The 12,959-nt window shown below is 44.4% G+C and overlaps 1 non-coding gene across 1 annotated transcript; it reads right to left on the bottom strand.

Moving 5' to 3' along the window:
• Positions 1-11,404: 11,404 nt before the first annotated feature.
• Positions 11,405-11,542, bottom strand: LOC119924770. Its single transcript, XR_005449466.1, has one exon. It is a non-coding gene; the product is annotated as a small nucleolar RNA SNORA7 (small nucleolar RNA).
• Positions 11,543-12,959: the final 1,417 nt, after the last annotated feature.

Raw genomic sequence — 12,959 nt, 5'->3', positions numbered from 1 at the left:
GGACACATACGGTATGAGAAGCATTTCTTAGATCCTAGTCATCTTACCCATCTCCGGAACCTCATTGTCTTTGATGTCATCTTGCCACTCAATAATAATAATAATGGCATTTATTAAGCACTTATTATGTGCAAAGCACTGTTCTAAGCGCTGGGGAGGTTACAAAATGATCAGGTTGTCCCATGGAGGGACTTAGTCTTAATCCCCATTTTACAGATGAGGTAACTGAGGCACAGAGAAGTTAAATGACGTGCCCAAAGTCACACAGCTGACAATTGGCAGAGTCAAGATTTGAACCTGTGACCTCTGACTCCAAAGCCCGTTCTCTTTCCATTGAGCCACCCTGCTTCTCAGCGTGTTTCAGCTGCTCAGTGTGTCTCAGCGTGTCCTCAGCTGCTACTCGATGTTTAGTATGGTGTGGAGCTGGGTGGTGGAACTACTGGAATAAAAATTATGGTATTTGTGAAGCGCTTGCTGTGCACAGTGCACTGAAGAAATGCCTAGTACAGTGTACCGTACAGAGTGAGCACTCGATAAATGGTACTGCTAGGCTGTTGGAAGTCAAAGGCAGCATCTGAAAGCAGTCCAGGGTTTCCAGCTGAATAGGAAGATTGGACACTAGAAGCGGTTGGTTAGAGAAGCATCATGGCTTAGTGGAAACAGCCTGGGCTTGGGAGTCAGAGGTTGTGGGTTCTAATCCTGGTTCTGCCACTTATCAGTTGTGTGACTTTGGGCAAATCACCTAACTTCTCTGTGCCTCAGTTACCTCATCTGTAAAATGGGGATTAAGACTGTGAGCCCCACGTGGGACAACCTGATTATCTTGTATCTACCCCAGCACTTAGAACAATGCTTGGCACTTAGCAAGCGCATAACAAATACCATTATTATTATTATTATTATTATTATCATTATTACCCTCAGGCTGGTTTGAATCTTAAATGATATGTCAAAGCCCTTTCTGTCTTTAAGCCTCCCAAGGGATACAATAGCGTCCTTGATTCAGTTTTCTGCTTCCTTTGTCCTCCTCCTCCCACTTCTCTTACTGCTAATTATTACTACAAATACCTGATGGAAAGAGAGCAGGACCAGGCATCCCAACTTTGCCACATGTTCATTCATTCATTCAATCATATTTAGTCAGTGCTTATTGTGTGAGGAGCACTATATTAAGTGTTTGGGAGAGTACGGAACAGCAATAAACAGACCCATTCCTTGCCAACAATGATTTTACAGTCTACAGGGAGGGGAGACAGACATTAATATAAATAAATAAATGGCAGATCTGTACACAAGTGCTGTGGGACTGGGAGGGGGAAAGAACATAGGAAGCAAGTCAGCGTGACCCAGAAGAGAGTGGAAGAAGAGGAAAGGGGGGCTTAGTCAGGGAAGGGTTCCTGGAGGAGATGTGCCTTTAATAAGGCTTTGAAGGTGGGAAAAGTAATTACTGGATTTGAGGAGGTCACTAACCTTTTCTGTGACTCAGTTTCCTCCCCTGTAAAATGGGGATTCAATGCCCATTCTCCTTCTGCCTTTGATGTGAGCCCCTTGGGTGACAGGGACAGTGTCTAAGAAATTCCACAATGATTGCTAAACACATGGGGACATTTCACCTAAGTCCCAGGCCTCTAAATGGGGCTCGTTATTCTCCTTGATTCTCCAATTTCACCTCCTCCTCTGGTGGGTTTGGGCACTGTTCCATGACCCTTTTGGGGCACACAGAGGGAGTATTGAGGGAGCTAAACTGTTAGGGTTGAGAGGCTGGGTCTTCTGCCTCCTTGGTTTTATTTTTTCCCTGTGGTATTTATTAATAATAATGGTAATAATAATAATGGTACTTGTTAAGTGCTTACTATGTGCCAAGCACTGTTCTAAGCACTGGGGGAGATACAGGGTTATCAGGTTGTCCTTCGCGGGGCTCACGAACTTAATCCCTATTTTATTCATTCATTCATTCATTCAGTCGTATTTATTAAGTGTTTACTGTGTGCAGAGCACTGTACTAAGCGCTTGGGAAGTACAAGTTGGCAACATATAGAGACGGACCTTACCCAACAGCGGGCTCACAGTCTAGAAGGGGGAGACAGACAACAAAACAAAACATATTAACAAAATAAAACAGAATAGTAAATATGTACAAGTACAATAAAAACCGTAATAAATCTGTACAAACATATATACAGGTGCTGTGGGGAGTGGGAGGATGTAGGGCAGGGGGGATGGGGAGGGGGAGAGTGCTCCTTGCAGCTAAGGGCCCTACAGTGCGCCAGTTTATTGTTGTATTATCCTCTCCCAAGTCCTTAGTACAGTTCTCTGCACACCATAAGCACTCAGTAAATTCAATTAACTGACCAATAACGGTCCCAGCCACCACAGCCATAGCAGAGGGTATTGGGGAAAGACATGGTGAAGTACTAGTGGACTGCAACTTTCCAGAGTTCTAGAGGAGGGTAAGATGAGGTAACTGAGGCACAAGGAAGTTAAGTGACTTGCCCAAAGTCACATAGCTGACAAGTGGCAGACTCAGGATTAGGACTCATGACCTCTGACTCTGAAGCCTGTGCTCTTTCCACTAAGTACATTGCTTCTCAAGAATTTATTATGTGTCAGGCACTGTATTAAGCACTGGGGTAGATTCAAGCTAATCAGGTTGGACACAGTCTCTGTCCCTCATGGGGCACACTATTTTAATCCTTATTTTTACAGATGAGGGAACTGAGGCCCAGAGAAGTTGAGTGACTTGCCCAAGGTCACCTAGCAAACGAGTAGTGGAGCCAGGATTAATAATAATTGTGGTATTTGTTAAGCACTTATTGTGTGCCAGGCACTGTACTAAGTTCTGGGGTGGATATAAGCAAATTATGTTGGACACAATCCCTGTCTCACGTCTCAATTCCTGTTTTACAGATGAGGTAACTGAGGCCCAGAGAAGCAAAGCAACTGGTCCAAGTCACACAGCAGACAAGTAGTGGAGCCGGGATTAGTGCCCATGACCTCTAGAATTAGAATCCCAGGGTGTTCTATCCACTAAGCCACGCTGCTTCCCACCCAGGTCTTCTGATGCCCAGGCCTGTGTTCTTGCCACTAGGCCATGCTGCTTCTCATGCTGTTTGTGTCTGATGGTGAAAGCTTGTCTGCCCATTCTGGAGGTTGATGCCCCTGTTTGAATGGTTGAGGCTAACCAGAAGGAGGATCATAACCAGCTCTCCCACCACTGGCTTCAGGTGGCCTGGTATGCCCTGTCCTTCACAGTCCAGGGAAAAGAGTAATGTCTAGCTCCCCCTCTAGACTGTAAGCTCGTTGTGGGAAGGAAATGGGTCTGTTTATTGTTCTATTGCACTCTCCCAAGTGCTTAGTACAGTGTCTGCACATGGCAAGCGCTCAATAAATATGATTGAATGAATGAATTCCTCATTACAGCTCAGAACAAGGCAGCGGGAAACCTGATCAGAAAGGGGCTCACACTCTACTTCCTAACTGGCTTTGTAACCTTATTATTATCAATAATAATAATAACTGCAATACTGGTATTTGTTAAGTGATTATTGTTATCTTATTATTATTAATGATTATTACTGACCTTGTTTTTATCAATAATAATAATAGCAATAAGGGTATTTGTTAAGTGCTTACTATTAACGATAATTATTATTGACCTAATTATTTCCGATAATAGTAATAACAATAACACTACTGGTATTCATTAAGTGCTTACTATGTGCCAAGTACTGCAGTAATACTGGGGTAGATACCAGATAATCAGGTTGGACAAAGTGTCTGACATGGGACTCACAGTCTTCATCCCCATTTTACAGATAGGATGAGTGAGGCACAGATAAAGTGAAGTGACATTCACTCATTCATTCATTCAATCATATTTACTGAGCGCTTACTAAGCAGAACCCTGTACCAAGCGTTTGGGAGAGTACAATACAACAATAAACAGACACATTCCCAGCTCACAATGAGTTTGCAGTCCAGAGGGGGAGACAGACATTACTATAAAGCAGATAAGTGGAGGAGACAGGATTAGAACCCAGGTCCTTCTGAATCTCAGGCTATGTTGCCTCTCAATCGGAGGTAATCCCGGGACAGATGCCTGCCTTGAAGATCCATTTCCATTCATGGTTACCCACATGCCCCCTGGCCATGGTAAACCCAGAATTCATTCCAAAAATAGAGTTGGAGGGAAAAGCAAAGTCTCAGGAAAGAATGCACTTTAAGAGTCATTAATTATTACCTAATTACTTCCACCACCGTGGCACAGGGAGGAAAGTGCTCTGAGATGATGAAGTTGTCAATTATAGCTGATAATTAAGGGGCCAGGTGCATGTTTAATTTAACAAGATAAATATCTACCCAGATGTTGTGTGAGGGCTGTTTCTTAATCAGGTAGGTTAGAAGGTTTGCTGCTTCCTAATCAGGTAGGTTAGAAGGTTTGTAAACACTAGGTAGTCTGGTGGCTGCACACCTTTGTTGTGCCAAAAAAAAAAAGGGAAAGAAACAACCTTAATACATCACTGGTCTTAGCCAGCACTTACTTGATTTTTACGTAACATTTTCTGTTTAATATGGGCAAAATTCCGAGGCCAATACCCTTCCCCTCCCCATCACCCAGATTCACCCTCTTTTCTTTTTATTTTTTAAGTGATATTTGTTAATCACTTACTATGTGCCAGGCATTCAAGTGCTAGGTTAGCTACAAGTTTGGACACAGCTCCTGTCCCACATGGGGCTCACATTCTTAATCCCCGTTTTACAGATGATGTAACTGAAGTATAGAGAAGTGAAGTGACTTGTCCTAGGTCAGTCAGCAGACAAGTGGCGGAGCCGGGATTAAAACCCAGGTCCTTCTGACTCCCAGGCCCTTGCTCTATCTACTGTACTGAGGTGTCTGAGACAGAATTGATTGCTTTTCTCCCAGAAGAATCAATCGATCTTATCTATTGAGCCTTACATGTTCAGAGCATTGTATTAAGCACTTGAAATATTATCATCATTATTGTATTTATTAAGCATTTACTCTGTATTGAGCACTTATCTAAGCTCTGGGGTAGATACAAGTTTATCAGGTTGAGCACAGTCACTGTCCCACATAGGGCGTACAGTCTAAGTAGGAGGGAGTAGGATTTAATCCCTATTGTAGCTCTTTTTTATGACGTTGCTTCACCTCCCTGCTCAAGATTGTGTAGAGTATACTGATTGACAGCAAATAGGGCATTTTTTTTAAAAAAATGGTATTTGTCTGCCAGGCTCTAAGCATTGATAGATACAAGAAAAGCAGGTGGGAAATAGTCCCTGGTTTTTTTTGTGGTATTTGTTAAGCATTTACTATGTGCCCAGCACTGTAATAATAATAATAATGATGGCATTTGTTAAACACTTACTATGTGCCAAGCATTGTTCTAAGCACTGGGGCAGATACAAAGTAATCAGGTTGTCCCACGTGGAGCTCCTAGTTTTAATCTCCATTTTACAGATAAGGTAACGGAGGCACAGAGAAGTGAAGTGACTTGCTCAAGGCCATACAACAGACAAGTGGCAGAGTCCGGGTCAGAACTCATGTCCTCTGACTCCTGGGCCCATGCTCTAACCACTAGGCCGCACTGCTTCTTATCTGCTGTGTGATCTTGGGCAAGTCAGTTCTCTGTGCCTCAGTTACCACATTTGCAGAATGGGGATTCAGTACCTGTTCTCCTTCCTACTTTGACTGTGAGCCCCGTGGGGGACCTGTTTAACATGTATCTACCCCAGTGCTTAGTAGAGCGCTTGGCAGATAGTAAGCACTTAAATGCCAGAATCATTGTGTCCCTCCTCAATCAGGATGATGCCAAATAGATAATGCTTCCACCCTCAATGATTTGAGAATGTGTTTCTGGATCTAACTGCTTTCCCCAGCAACTGGAGCCTGAGGGGAAAGAGAAGGAGTGTGGCAGTATATGCCGAGCAGGAAATGACCGGGTTCGGTCCCAGGATATGGGGTTCACCTCCCTTTCTGCCCCTCAGAGATCTCTTGCAGGGGGAATCTCTGAGAGAACGTTCGCTACCCAAAAACTTTATTTGCTTTTCGGCTCGGCATTGACACAAACGCCAGGCGCCAATAGCAACGTGGGCAACAAAACACAGACCAGAGAGTCTCAGGACAGCCAAATTTCCACATTCAAACCTCAATTCTTTGCTCTGGATCACACGTGGGAATCCCAAAGGGTTCACTCGCTGTTCCTGCCAACAGGACAGAACAAAACCTGACAGAATAGCATGCAAACATCCATTTCCTCCCTGTTGGATGAGGTGGATCTCTAGGCTGCAAAAGTACTTGGGCCTGCGATCCGAAGGGAAGAGCGGGGATCTTGAGATCTAATTCTCCAAGTTACTTTAGCGCTCTATAAAATGCCAGAATGCCATTCTTCTCCCACCACATTTTCCCAGCAGGGATATACCCGGTAGAAGAAGGAGCATGGCCTAGTGGAAAGAGCATGGGCCTGGGAGCCAGAGGACCTAGGTTCTAATCCCTGCTCTGTCACTCTTTGGCTGTGTGACCTTATCACTTCACTTCTCTGTGCCTCAGTTTCCTCATCTGCAAAATGGGGATACAATACTTGTTCCCTCCCTTACTTAGACTGTGAGTCCCTGTGGGACCTGATTATCTTGTATCTACTCCTGTGCTTGGCATGTAGTGAGAACTTGGGTGGGCCAATGGATAGAGCACAGGCCTGGGAATCAGCAGGTCCTGGGTTCTGATCCCGGCTCTGCCTCTTGTCTGCTGTGTGACCTTGGGCAAGTCACTTCACTTCTCTGCACCTCAGTTACCTATAAAATCTATAAAATGGGAGTTGAGACCGTGAGCCCCACATGGGACAGGAACTGGGTCCAAGCCGATTTCCTTGTATCCACCCCAGCACTTAGTACAGTCTCTGACACATAGTAAGCACTTAATGAATACCACAATTATTATTATTAATCACAATTATTATTATAGAGGAACCATCGAGAAACAGTTTGGTTTACATCATTTAGAGACGTGTGGTGCTGCTTTCTCTCAGTCTTACTGTCCACCCCAAATCCACTGTGGATTTGCTTTCCCAGAATTCCTTTCAGGTGGCCATTCTCCCTCCATCAATGATTGGGTGAAATCTTCCTCTAGAGGACTGGACCAATCACAGAGCTGCCATTTTGCAGCGGGGGATATGCCTCTGTTTGCCTCAGCCGTGATTTCCGATTGCTTAGATATTTATGTCTGTGTTTTCTTCTCCATGGCAAGCCCCAGAGAGGTCTTAGATCAGCAGAGAAAGGCTTTCATGTGCTTCCAAAAACGTTTCTTTTAGTTCCTGCAACATGCCATTTAACAATCTCTTTCAATTGGTTGTTCTTTAAAAGTTTGTCATGGGAGCCGAGATTCTGCTTCCCTGGTCTGCTTTGAATGCTCACCAGTGGCACTCAGCTACAGGCTCTGGGATTATAACTTTTTCACTACTGCCTGAGATAAGCTGCGGCTTATAATTTATATATTTTTACGCCTGTCTCCCCCTGTAGACTGTAAGGTCTTTATGGGCAGGAATCACTCCTACTCTCCCAAGTGCTTAAGGTATAGTGCTCATCACTCAGGCATTGCTCTATAAATCCCACTGATTGATTGATTGATTAAGATCCTGGTTTCCTTTCTGGAACTGGTTTCAGTCTTTCCCTTATTGGTCTTTCCATTGTCTTGTAGCAGGGATGGGAAGCAGAGGATGGAGAAGCTAGGAGCTGAGGTTTTAGTGTGGAAGTAGAGAAGCAGTGTGGACTAATTGATAGAGCATGGGCCTGGGAGTCAGAAGGTCCTGGGTTCTCAACTCAGCTCTGCCACTTGTCCGCTGTGTGACCTTGGACAAGTCACTTCACTTTTGTGTGCCTCAGTTAACCTCATCTGTAAAATGGGGATTAAGATTGTGAGCCCTATATAGGACAGGGACTGTGTCCAACCTGATCAGCACGCATTGACCTCAGTGCTTAGTACAGTGCCTGGCACATAGTAAGTGCTTAACAAATATCTTCTTAAGAAAAAAAAAAGAAGATGGGAATTCTCGGACCTGCTTACAAATCTGACTCAACCAAGGCTTCTTTCATTACTACTTGAGAATATGAGAGAGCAAATACCAGCATAGAACTTGAGATGTTTTAAAGGAATCTTTAAGGGCCAAGGTTCCCAGAATGCTTTATGGCACGAGGTACCTGTCTAAAGTGGGAATCTCAAGATTGGTGCCAAAGTGTAGAAAGGATTCAGGGAGAATGAGGCAAGGGCTTTTTCAGGTCAGAATTCATGCCGTTCAGAAAATCTCGATTAGGCAGACAGGCAATAATGGCATTTTAAGACCCTTGGCAATTATTACATAGTACCTTGAATTTACCTAGTGTTTTAAAGTTTCCAAAGTACTTTCACTTTATCCATCTCATTTAGTCATTATATTGCCAGGTCCTTGGCAACAGGGAATGTGTCTCTTGTGACTGTTGAACTCTGTCTTGTCTTTAGGACAGAACCTAAGACTCAATAGACCCTTAACAAATACCATTGAGGTTGACTGGCTCCTTCTTCAGAGAACTGTGTCTAATTTTCAATCAGTCGATTGCATTTTTTGAGGGCTTACTGTGTAACAGAGCACTGTACTAAGCCTTTGGGAGACGACGATATAACAGAGTCAGTATAAATGTTTCCTTGCCCACAAGGAGCTTACAGTCTAGGGGGACTCGATGGTGAAACTGTAAAACCTCTTTGACATCATCACCTTGGATTGTTGATTTTGTAATTATTGGACGGCTAGGTCATGGATGAAGTGGTGTACTTTAAGAACCCTCCAAGCAGGTCTGGTTGAAATCTGGCCAGGAAATTGCAGGAAAAGAAAGGAACAAAATGATGATATTACCTCCATCTCCTCTGACACTAGGGAAGGGCAAGGGGCTGACTGGCTTGCCTACAATTCCCAGAGGCCCTTAGAGCATTTTGGGAGCTGTTTGGTTTCTCTACCACAGATGAAATGTCACCCTGCCCTCTGGACATCACTGGCACAGAGTTTAGATTTCACTGGGATTTTCCCAGAGGAGAATCTCTCCCCGTATGACTTTTACCTCCTCTCTGGGGTTGACATTCTCCCTGCTGGCAGTCAGACTTTGTCTCTGTCAGATTTTCACAAGGTGAGCTGTTTTTTTAATGAAATCAGTCAAGAGCTTACTATGTTTCAGACACTGGTCTAAGCACTGGGATAGATATGAGCTAACCAATTTGGATGCAGTCCATGTCCCACATGAGGCTCACAGTCTTATTCCCCATTTTACAGATGAGGTAACTGAAGCCCAAAGAAGTGAAGTGACTTGTCCAAGGTCGCACAGCAGACAACTGGCAGAGCTGGGAATAATAATAATAATAGTAACAATAATAATAACTGTGGTCTTTGGTAAACACTGCATGCCAGGCACTGTACTAAGTGCTGGGGTGGGTACAAACAAATCAGGTTGGACACAGTCCCTGTCCCATGTGGGGCTTATAATTTTACAGTTGAGGTAACTGAAGCACAGGGAAGTGAAGTGACTTGCTCAAGGTTATTTGCCCAACAAATGAGCTGGGATTAGAACCCATGATTTTCCTACTCTCAGGCCTGTGCTCTATCCACTAGGCCACACTTTCTCTGATTAACCAAGCCCTGAGGTAAAAGGGGCCAGGTACATGAAGAGGAATTTTTGAGATTATTGAGGATAAAAATGGTCACGTGCTCTGAAGTTCTGGCTCTGAGCACGTCGGAAGGTTTGTGTATCATTTTACTATTGAATTCTTTCCACTCTTAATATTGATTAAATATTGACTTTGGCCACTTTTCTCTTTGGAAGTCTAGTTCACTCATGGTTACCAAAGCTTGGGAATCTCTAGCAAATAAATATTGGCTGGCCTTTCTAACTCCTGGCCTCCGGAGTGAAGCAATGTACCTAGGGGAAAGAGCTCAGAACTCGGAGTCAGAGGACCTGGATTCCAATCCTGGCTCTGCTACTTGTCTGCTCTGTGACCTTGTGTGAGTCACTTCACTTTTCTGTGCCTCACTCTCATCTTGTTAAAAAGGAATGAAGTACCTGTTCTGCCTCCTGCTTGTCCCATGAGCCCTATTTGGGACAGGATCTGTGTGTGACCTGATTATGTGGTATCTACCCCCAATGCTTGGCACATAGTGAGGGCTTAACAATACCACAGGTATTACTGAATATGATCAATTAAAGTGTATTTATTGAGAAGCAGCATGGTGTATGGCCTGGGAATCAGAAGGTCATGCGTTCTAATCCCAGCTCCACCACTTGTCTGCTGTGTGACACTGGGCAAGCCATTTCACTTCTCTGTGCCTCAGTTTCCTCATCTATAAAATGAGGAATTGAGATTGTGAACCCCACGTGGGAAAGGGATTGTGTCCAATCTGATTTGCCTGTATCCACCCCAGCACTTAAAACGGTGCCTGCACTGTAGTAAGAGCTTAACAAATACCATAATTATTATTATTGAGCACTTACTCTTTGCAGAGCATTGTACTAAGTGCTTGTGAGAGTACAATATAACAGAGTTGCTAAACGTGTTCCCTGCCCACAAAAATCTTACAGGGACCTCACTGAGGGCAGGAATTTAGTTGTTGTTATATTGTGCTCTCCCAAGTGCTTAGTACAGTGCTTTGCACAACACACAGTAAGCACTCAATAAATACTATTGAATGAATGAATGGAGAGAACGTATTTGTAATGGTATTTGTTAAGCACTTATTATGTATCAAACACTGTTCTAAGTGCTGGGATAGGTAAGAGTTAGGTTGGACCCAATCCCTGCTCCACATAGGGCTTACAGTCTATGTAGGAAGGAGAACAGGAGAACTGAGGCATGGAGAAGTGAAGTGACTCGCCCAAGGTCACACAGCTGGCACACGACAGAGCCGGGATTAGAACACAGGTCCTCCGACTCCGAGGCCCAGGCTCTTTCGGCTTATCCACACTGTTTCCTTAGTTTTAAAACCATGTCATTTTAATCCTTGCTCAGTTGTGTGCAAAAATGTAGCCCCAGTCTCACCCAGCCTTCTTCGTGATCGACTGATGGACGTGAGCAAGGAGTCAGCAGCGGGAGAGACCAAATGGAGGTTTGGTGAGTGCATTGGCAGTAGAGAAAAACAGGTTGTTGTTGTTGTTGTTGTTGTCTTATACTGTCGAGTCGTGTCTGACCCATAGCAACGCTATGGACACACCTCTCCCAGAATGCCCCACCTCCATCTGCCTTCATTCTGGTAGTGGACCTATACAGTTTTCTTGGTAAAAACATGGAAGTGGTTTACCATTGCCTCCTTCCATGCAGTAAGCCTGAGTCTCGACTCTCTCCCATGCCGCTGCTGCCCAGCATGGGTGAATTTTGACTTGTAGCAGATTGCCTTCCACTCGCTAGCCACTGGCCATGCTAGGAATGGAATGGGTAGGCCTCTGCTTGATTCTCCCTCCCATATCTGAGACTGGTAGAGTACTGGAAACTCTCCAGGTGTGACCCTGAGAGGCTGAAAGCAGGTTACCATCACCCCAATCTTAATCTCCTAAATTCCTACACTCTACACTGTCTCTAGACTGCAAGCTTGTTGTGGACAGGGCATGTGTCTGTTTATTATTCTATTGTACTCTCCCAAGCACTTAATACAGTGTTCTGCATACAGTAAGCACTCAATAAATACAATTGACACTTGGCTCAGTGGAAAGAGCATGGGATTGGGAGTCAGAGGCCATGGGTTCAAATCCCGGCTCTGCCACTTGCCAGCTGTGTGACTTTGGGCAAGTCACTTAACTTCCCTGTGCCTCAGTTACCTCATCTGTAAAATGGGGATTAAGACTTGAGCCCCACGTGGGACAACCTGATCACCTTGTGTCCTCCCCAGCACTTAGAACAGTGCTTTGCACATAGCGCTTAACAAGTATCAAAATTATTATTATTATTACTGACTACCCCACTTTTCTCTGCCTGCTACCTGAATTTCTGCTTATAAATAATAATAATAATAATAATAATAATAATGGTATTGGTTAAGCACTTCTCTGTGCCTCAGTTACCTGTAAAATGGGGATTAAGACTGTGAAGCCCAAGTGGGACAAACTGATTACCTTGTAACCCCCCCAGTGCTTAGAACAGTGCCTCGCACATAGTAAGCACTTAACAAATACCACCATTATTATTATTATTATTATTACTATGCTCAGTAGATAGAAGCTAATCAGATAGGACAAAATCTCACAATCGGGGTTCACAATTTCCATTTTCTGGATGAGGGCCCAGAGAAGTGAAATAACTTGCCCGTGGTCACACGGCAGACAAGTGGCAGAGCCTGGATTAGAACCCAGGTCCTTCTGACTCCCAGGCCCAGTGTCTAGATGCCCAGGCTCTATCCAATAGGCCATACTGCTTTATCAGTCCAGGGCCTTTGAGAGAGAAATGATGTGAGATCTCTTAACTGTTAGCTCGTCTCTAGACTATGAGCTCGTTGTGGTCAGGGAATGTGTCTGTTTGTTGTTATATTGTACTCTCCCAAGCGCTTAGTACAGTGCTTTGCACACAGTAAGTGCTCAGTAAATAGGATGGAATGAATGTGTGTTTCCCAGGAGAACCAGTGGAAGGGTGGTCCTGGTTGTGGCTTTAGTGACCCCAAGTGGCGTTCGCTATAATTACTCACTGACAAAATATTTGTGCTAACTTTACATTTCCCTCCACTCTGACCTCCAGGCCTCCTGTCTCTCCCCCCTCCAATCCATCCTTCACTCTCTGCACGCATCATCTAGCAACAAAAACGTTCCGTTCATGTCTCTCCACTCCTCAAGAACCTCCAGTTGCTTCCCATCCACCTCTGCATCAAACAAAAACTCCTCTCCGTCGACTTTAAATCAATTCGCCCCATCCTACCTCGCCCCGCCGATCTCCTATGACATCCCAG

The sequence above is a fragment of the Tachyglossus aculeatus genome, chromosome 2, assembly GCF_015852505.1.
Source record: "Tachyglossus aculeatus isolate mTacAcu1 chromosome 2, mTacAcu1.pri, whole genome shotgun sequence".
In the NCBI taxonomy this organism is placed as follows: Eukaryota; Metazoa; Chordata; class Mammalia; order Monotremata; family Tachyglossidae; genus Tachyglossus; species Tachyglossus aculeatus.
Note: the sequence above shows the minus strand (reverse complement) of the source record. Positions and strands in the feature narration are given on the sequence as shown.